Source organism: Tursiops truncatus, chromosome X (assembly GCF_011762595.2).
Source record: "Tursiops truncatus isolate mTurTru1 chromosome X, mTurTru1.mat.Y, whole genome shotgun sequence".
Taxonomy (NCBI): Eukaryota; Metazoa; Chordata; class Mammalia; order Artiodactyla; family Delphinidae; genus Tursiops; species Tursiops truncatus.
In genome coordinates, this window is record NC_047055.1 from 28,285,725 (window position 1) to 28,294,529 (window position 8,805).

General features: G+C 50.3%; 1 long non-coding RNA gene across 2 annotated transcripts; it reads left to right on the top strand.

The window, feature by feature from the left end:
- The first annotated feature begins 209 nt into the window (after window positions 1-209).
- On the top strand, window positions 210-5,518 carry LOC141277607 (uncharacterized). 2 transcript variants are annotated; one of them, XR_012329239.1, is made up of 3 exons: window positions 210-312; window positions 1,917-1,999; window positions 2,318-5,518. It is a non-coding gene; the product is annotated as an uncharacterized lncRNA (long non-coding RNA). The 2 variants fall into 2 exon arrangements; XR_012329238.1 differs by lacking the exon at window positions 210-312 and adding an exon at window positions 1,107-1,203.
- The last annotated feature ends 3,287 nt before the right edge of the window (window positions 5,519-8,805 follow it).

Below are 8,805 nucleotides of genomic sequence, written 5' to 3' on the forward strand. Positions count from 1 at the left end.
TGCGAGCCTCTTTCAAGAAGGGTCACCCTTTGTTCCCTTTCTGGACATCACGGGTCCCAAGGTGTGGTGAGTGCTGTACAAAGCAACCCCAGTTCCCCTGGCCGTCAGGCCAGAAATGGTGTGAACAGCCTTTAAACATTCTGGGAATAATACTGACTCGTGTTCATTTGGGTTTCATGTCAGCATTTTAAGCTCGTTTGCCTCTGCCTCAGTTCCCTGTTGCTGCAACTGGTGGACAGCGTCATCCTCTGGAGGAAAGTGGAATCTTCTCAGGCTGCCCATCCCAGAGTGAGGAGGACCTGAAGGGTGGCGGTAAGGGTGTCTGGAGGCCCTTAGCTCTAGAGAACTAGCTCTCCCCAGCCCAAGGCCCATGCCAATTTGGCCAAAGCAATTTGCCGTAAACTCTATAGTTAGACAATAGTTTTTTGGTAAATTGGTAAATTCGGTAGGCTTTGGTGAGTTAACCATACAGCAACGTGATCCTTCAGAAAATGGCCCATTTGGCTACTTGGCCATTCATCGACTTGGCTTTCAGCAAACTGCTTCTTGACAAATTGACTGGAAGCCAAATCTGTGCCCTTCGACACCTAGCAAATGAGGTAGGGGCCTTGTCTATGGAAGGACCCAGGGTGCCCTGTGCTCCAGTGGCAGAGGGAAAGGGGGGAGCAGGGCTCAGCAAAGTTCAGATGTTACCCTCACACATCTGTGGGCACCAGTCTAAAGCATCCCTCCAACCTGCCTCTCTTAGTTCTTTTTCTCCCCTTCCCTTCCTAATGAGAGGCCTGATGGGCAAAATGGGTGTGAAGGGCCAGGGCCAAATTTGTGGTCTGAGCGATGAATGGGGAGAACAATTGCAGGTCCTTTTTGTGGAACCCTCCCACCCTTAATAACCCTCGATACCTGAGTGACCAGATCCTTGTCTGGAACAGTAGTAGCCCGGGAAGCCTCAGAAAGTCTCTGGGCAGCTTTTCCCCAGGATTCCCAGCCAGAATGTTTACACGTGCTGCCAAGGCAACACCAATTTCAACCAATGGGAAGTAAAGCCCAAATGTCTGACTGCTTCTGTTAGTGAGAGAGGGGGATAGTCAGTCACAGCAACAATCTGACCTGCAAAGCAGGACCAAGCTGTCCTGTCCACACCCAGCTTCTCCCAGCAGATGGGCTGGCAGGGCTGTGCCAGGAGGAATAGTAAACCTGCAGCTGGTATGTACTGGAGGTCCTTATTATGTGCCAGTCACCGTGGCAAGGGCTTATTTACTCCTCACAATAGCCCCATTAGGTAGGTGTCAGTGCTTTCATTACAGTCGAACAGAGGCACAGAGAGTATTAAACAAGTTGCCCCAAACTCAAACCCAGAGCTGTCCAACTTCACTGAGCTTTTACATATTTATCCCCAAATTCTGAGGTTAGAGTCTCCCTTGTGTGCTTGATTTTTTTTCAAAGATGTCTTTTATGAATCAAGGGTGAGCTTATATTGTAATGGTTATCAGCACAGACCCAGGGACAATTTACTTAACGTTTCTTAGTTTGTCTATAAAACGAGGATAACAGTGCCTATGGAATAGGGTTCTTTATGAGGATTAAATCAGATAATTCACGTAAAGACTGAGAACAGTGCTTGGTACATCATAGCCTCTCTCTATGATGGTTAGGTATTATTTCTAGTAGTATTAATAGTAGTAGTAGTAGTATAAATAGTGTTCTTTTAAATGGTGAAATCAAAAGTCACTGGCCCTGTGTTAGAACCCAGTTTTATTTTATTAATTCTCTTAATCCATGAAAGCCCTAAGTCTCAGAACCCCTGCCCTTAACCACTGTGCTTTATATATGGAGTGGTTGGTTTCTTACCATAAGACAGTTGGTCTCAATCCCAATAAAGAAAGGAAAGTGCTTTGCTAAGTGTCCTCTTTATCCAGGATGAAATGCTGAGCTCACTGCGTGGAAGACACACACAGATCCAGGACCCACACACAGAGACTGCTGAGATGGTTGTAGTGAGGTAGGGATGGACTGGGGATGGCCTGGGGTGGGAGGTACTGTGGCTTAGATGGAGGAACTCGGACTCTGATCACAGACAGGATTTCAAACCCCAGCTCTGCCATGCACTGGCTTTGTGACTTCAGGCGGGTTGTTTCACCTCTCTGAGCTTCACGTGTACAATAGGGATCTTGATAGGCATCACTTCACAAGGCTGATAAGAAGATGAAAGGAAGCGATTCATGCAGAGCGCTCAAAACAAGGACAGGCACACTCTAAGTGCTGTTGACTGGAGCAAAGAAAAGCACAACCTAAAAGTTTTAAGTTCTGTTTTATTCAGGGACCTTACTGAGGACTACAGCCCATGAGACAGCCTCTCAGAGAGCTCTGAGGAACCATTCCGAAGAGGTAAGGGAGGAGTCACGATATATAGGAGTTTTTGCTGAAAAAAAAAAATGTTGTCAAACATCAAACGATTATTGCTAATCACAAAAAACATCTCAAGTTCATGACTTTAGTGCTTTTCTCTGTATGTGAAGATGCCAGAGTCTGGGCTCATTGAAATCATTCCTTAGATATGCACCTTAACTATCTATAGCCAGTATCCCGTTTTTCTCCTTTCTGAATTCCCCTCAGGGTGCACCATGTTGGGCTGGGGGTGCAGCTGCAGTGGCCCCTGGCCTGATGGCGGGCAACATTGTTTGTTTACTAGAATGGCAGGCGACTTTCTTTGTCCACAGTGCCCAATAACCATTAGGTACCACAATCATGACGATGAAGAGACAAACCATAACGGGGAGAATCAAAAAGTACAGCAGGGGCTTCCCTGGTGGCGCAGTGGTTGAGTCCGCCTGCCAATGCAGGGGACACGGGTTCGTGCCCCGGTCCGGGAAGATCCCACGTGCCGCGGAGCGGCTGGGCCCGTGAGCCATGGCCGCTGAGCCTGCGCGTCCGGAGCCTGTGCTCCGCAACGGGAGAGGCCACAACAGTGAGAGGCCCGCGTACCGCAAAAAAAAAAAAGTGCAGCAGTCAGAAAGAGCCGGTCACTTCCCCAAAGCTAGGAGAACGTGCCTAGGATAACAGGGGCGGGTGTGTCTTGAGCTCTCACTGTTTAGGCTTGATGCCCAGCAGCCAAAGCAGGAGGAGGACTCGTGTGGACACTGCCCTTGGTGAGCCCACAGGCTCCTGATCTACGAAAATGACTGATGATAAGGACTGGCGTCAGTTCTGTTTGCTGATCTGACTCCCACAAGGTCCATCAGACCAACTGCCATGAACCTTCTAGTGCCATAACAGGCCCTGGTCCACACCCTGTCCTCCTCCTGGGTTCCATGGGGGAAAGAGGGGAAACTGGAAACACTAGGCCCTACGTAGATGCATTCCAAAAGAGCAGAGCTCCAGCCTCCTGCATGCCAAGCTTTTGTGGGCAGGGGCAGCAAGACCTCTCCTAAGAAGCCCTGGGGCCATTGGTGCGAGGCCCAGGGTGAGGACCTGGCCTGGAAGGGCGGGCAGTGGGATTCTTAATTGCCCGGAGGAGAGAGACTTGCAGGCCAGCGATGAGAAACTCCTAGAAGACAAAGTGTTTGCATGGGGGAGCCAGGAGAGATTTCCCAGACGATTAGAAAGGCTCCTCTTTGAAGCAGGAGCTGCAAGTGGGTGGGCCAGAACTTGACCTCCTACCCCCAGCCAGGCCGCTCACTGAAGCGACAAATTCTGGCCTCCAGGCTGTCCAGGTTGAGAGGGCTTTTGAACTCTCAGGCAGCACTGAGGACAGGTTCTTCCAAAGCATGCCCTCCTCCGGTGCCTCCTTCCCGGCACAGCTGAGTGTGGAGAAGTGGCACAGAGCCCTGAGCGGCGCAGGTGGGGCCCGAGGACGGGAGCAGGAAATAAGCCTTGGCAGCCGCTCTCCAACACACACGGCGCCTGGTCCAGCCTGGCCCCTGCAAGAAGGTGGAGGCTGCGTGCAAAGATGTGCCCCGCGGACCCAGACCCGCCACGAAGCCCTTCCAGACCCTCACGGCAGCCCGGTGAGTGCGCGGAGCATGCCCGGTCCGCTTCAGGGAGACCATCGACACACGGGGTCAGACGGGGTCAGACGTGTGAGCCCGCCTCCCGGGCTTCCTTCCTTCTGCCAGGGGAGGGAGAGGGCAGGGGCCTCACTTGCCCCCCCGAATATGGGAAGTGGGGCGAATTTGTACCCAGGATGCGGTGCTCACTAGAGCGAGGAGTTGCTTCTGTCGCTGTCAGCTCCTTCCTGAATTGAGGGCAGTTGGGGGGTGCTGGCAGGAGCGACTGACGTCAGCGCACGAGGAAGGAGGCCACACCTTGGGCCTTGGATTCTATTCTTTCCCACCTGTAGCCCTTCAGTCATGTCAGTTCCCTCCCAGTTCCTGCTCTCGCCTCCTCTTGTACCCTCATGCTCACCCCGTCACCCCCTTCCCTTATTTATCTTCTTACTCTCCCACCCCGCCTTTCCTCCTCCCTGCCTATGTCCAGCAGGGCTGTCAGTTCTCAGCGATGAAGCTCGGGCTAAATGCTGACGTTCTCCTGTCAGGTGAGCCCAGTCAGCCAGCACATATCTTCTAAGTACTGCAAAGTGGACAGGTGGCAGGACAGGTGGCAGGCAAAGTGGACAGGTGAAGTGAAGCTGAGTGAGACAAGGTTCCCACCCTCAATGCACCTACAATGTAGTTGGGAAGATAAGGTGTGCTCACGTGAAAAGAGAACCAGTGAGTCAAATGTAGCAAGGTATCTTGGGTTGGGGCAGGTTCTAAGTGTGTGGCGGAGTGACCTCACTTCCAGTCTAAAAGGCCACCAGACTGTCCCGAGAAGGGAGAGGAGGTGGTAGGAGCCCAGGGCCTTTCCTAAACTGAGGCCCATTCTCCATCCATAAAGGCCACACAGCCTGAGTACTGTACTGTGCCAGTCAGTCCCAGGTTGGGTGGATCCCTGACCGTCATGATGTCATGAAGACCACTCAGAACGTTCCAGCTTGAGCATATGCAGGTCTGCCATAGGGCGAGTGCCTCACTGAACAGTGCCATGCTCAGAACACAAGTACTGTGGCAGAGCTGTTCCCGGATGGCTGGACTTTCGATGGTGATGCCTTGATGTTCTGTTCCACGGTCATAACCACACTGGGCTGCCCCCAACAGACACCGGATGAAAACTCCAGAGTTGCCCTAGAGACCTGACCCACCTTGCCCCAAAGACCAGGCTCTTAGAGATGAGAGACCGGAGTGGGCTTCTGGGGGCCTGTGCTGTTTTCTGGCCTCTAGAAACAAAGGGTATTAAACCTAGAAAGAAAAAAATCTGTCTGCTAAGTGAAAGAGACCCTCTCCAGCCGTGCAGTAGGTGGCACGCACGGGGACAGGCAGGTATACCAAAGAAACTCCTAAACACACGGGAAAGATTCTTGTTTTCTTGGGGGCAGCGATGCTCAGTGTTTCCATTGTCTTCCCTTTTTTCCTATTGCCTTTGGTATTACAGTCCTTTAGGGTCATAACTGAAATTGCATACTTGTTTGTCAATTTTATTACCTGACTACGCTCTAGCCCATATATCATAATTGGTTTCTCCATGTTTTCTGGAACTTAGGAAGACGCCTGCCAAGAAACAGAACAACAGATGAAACAAAATGTGTTCAAACTAGTAAAGCACCAGTTACATGGGTTTACACAAGTAAGATCTGCTAGGCCATTTTCTCAGTGATGCCCTGAAAAGAACACTTAGGTCTTTAGTCGTCAATCAAGATTTGCGGAAATCCCAAAAGCAGTGACTTGGCTCCGCACTGCTAAAGAGACTTTGCGGGTGGGAGAGGTATATTATGCCCAACAGCATCAGACACAGAGGGTACACAAATAGGCCAAAGAAACCTTTAGCAATTAAAGATTATGCAAACATAGCATTGGATTTATTCCTTACAGAAATTTCCTCATCTTTTATCAACAGTGCCCCATATGTGAAGGTCATAAGAACATTCTGAACCCCTCAGGGTCTAGCTCAGGCTCTACTCCAGCTTCATGTGGGAAGCAAAGGAAGAGCACATCCCAAAAGAATATTCCCGAGTATGCAAACCTCAGAGATGAAATATTGGGTCAGGGGTGTGTGGATGAGGTGGGGTGGAGGAAGGCAGCATTACACAAGCACACGGGGACCCAAACCAAGAAGCTGAACGCCAGTGTCTTTAGATACGTAAAATCTGCATCGACATACTTGGGAAAGAAAAACCTCGATAACCGTTCTGTGTGTCTCATGTGTCACAAAAGTGTAGTAGAATCATTTGAGTTCTCAGGTCACAAAAGTATCAGGGTGATATGAAATCTTGAAAACCAAGTGGTGTTTAACTCTCTACCCTCCTCCCATCCAAAGGCTCCCTGTTGAGGACGGCCAGCTTCAGTCCCATCCGGTCACCACCTTCTCCTAGAACAGAGCAGGCCGCGTCTGCCGAGAGGGGTAACCGGGCACTCGGTCCTCACGGTGGCAAGAAACTGCATTTTCCTCTCTGCTCTCAGAACACACCTTTAGAGCAATGCGTGTCCTTATAGAGGTTAGTGTGGTCTGTTGTCTTTTTTGCGGTGTTCTGCGAATCCCTAGGTGTGATCACTCATTCTAAGAGAGGACCCAAGACTGCTGCCGCCACCTACACTTAGTTCCGCAGAGGGCCTGAGGGTCCTCCTACCACGTTCAGGTAAGTGCCTTTGGGCGACCTGGGAGTGGACTGGACAGCCGTTCCAGGGGTGCTTGCAGCGCCAGCAGTGATCCCCTCCACAGGCACAGGGCTGCCCAGTTACAAACTACTCCACATACATGATGTCCTGACTATCTCAGATACCCAGGGACGTGTGCCGAGCGCGTATTATTTTCCCTTGGAAGATAGGAGGAGACCTGAGCCTCAGAGCAGTGAAGTGACTTGCGTGAGGTCACACAGCTAAAGGCGGCGAGCCTCCTGATGTGCTGATTCCCCCAAAGTTCCGAGTCTCCACAGCCCTTCAGAAAAGAAACGGTTTGTTGTCTTCTCGACTTGAAGCACGTCACTCGCAGTGAGTTGGGATACATCCATGGGAAAACAAATGCCTCCAGGGATGAGATAAAGTTCAGGTTTACAAATGAGCCGAGAGAGAATCTGGGATCTGAACTCTAATGAACAGAGAACGAGGAACGAGAGGAAAAGGGGAATTACTCCCATAGACTCCTGACCTGAATAAGTAGGAATTTTAAAAAAAAAAAAAAAAAAACAGCAACATTTCGGGACTTCCCTGGCGGTCCAGTGGTTAAGACTCCGAGCTTCCACTGCACGGGGCACGGGTTTGATCCCTGGTCGGGGAACTAAGATCCCGCAAGCCGTGCGAAAAAAAAATAACACTTCCTGGCGTGTTGCTTGATGGAGACCCTGCTGCTTTCAGAATTTCTCGATCTCAGCAGTGTTGACGTCGTGGGCTCCCTAAAACTGTCCTGGGAGGGCCTGGCCCCTGCACTGTAGGCTCTACCCACTAGATGTCAGTAGCAACTCACCTGACTCCCCACGTGACGGTGAAAACGTCTCCAAACTTGGCAAAAGTGAAGCACGTCTTTAAGTCCGTGCTCTGCAGAGCAGCCCGGCAGATGGATGCACGTCCCCACCTCACTCTCCTGCTTGCCGCCCCCAGAGGCTTCCAGCTGCCCTGGACAAAGTCTGACACCCAAGGGAGACGGGCCAGGCCCTTGGTGTTCTGGGCCCTGCCAGCCTCTCTGCTCCCTCTTCCCTCTCCTTCCTGCCTCACTCTTTGCTCTAGTTCTGCACAATACTTGCGGCTCTTTCCCACACAGCCACGCTAGTTTGTGTCCTCACACTCGCGCTGCTTTCTCGCCTCAGTTGCTTATCTCGTAAATGCTCCCCAACCTTCAAGACTTCGCTTGGTGTGGGCATCACCTGGAACTTACCTGAAGCCCTCTCCCTTCCCTCCATCTGAAGGTTGGGTCAGATCCCAGCTGTGTGCTCCCACAGCACCTTCTGCAGACCCCTGTCATAGCACTCACCACCCCATCCTATAACTGCCTTGCAGTCCTCCGGACTGAGCTCCAGAAGGGCGAGGCTGTCTTATTCAAATCTGGGGCACAGTACCTGGCATGTGGCATTCACTCAGCAGTGTTTATTGAAGTGAGCCACAAAGAACAGTTAAAAGTACACTAGGTTGGGAGTCTAGACACCAAGATTCTAGTCCTTGATCTGCTACTAGCTAGCCAGGTGATGGCTTCCCATGGCTGAACCTTTGTTTCCTCATCTGAGGAATCAGAATTTGGACTAGATGTCTAAGGGTCCTTATAAGTTGGAATTGCTGATTCTAGAGTGTTGTCTTTTTTTTCATAAATATTTCATTTAAAAGTGTTTCCCAAAGGGCAGGGCCATCCTCTTCCAACCCCCTTCTGAATGTGTATGGCTTCCTCTAAACTTTTTCAAATTCTTTCCTACTATTTCATTTCACCCTAGAAATAATGATGGCAGCCTGACAGATATAATTTCAAACAAGAACCATTCTTCCAAACAAGTGACATAAAGGTAAACTGTGTATCAAATGTTACCATCACAGAAGACAGAAGAACACGTGTTTGTATTTCTACATGCATAGAGACCCTTTGGGGTACTGTGACAGTGGGGCAGGTGCTGGGCAGGGGACTGGAACAAGTCTTTTCACTGAATACCTTATATTGTTGGATTTTTGAGCTATGTGAATACAGTATCTGTTTTAAAAGTTAAAGAATAAAGCCATATGTATAAAATTAGCTACAAGGATATATTGTACAGGACAGGGAATATAGCCAATATCTTATAATAACTATAAATGGAGA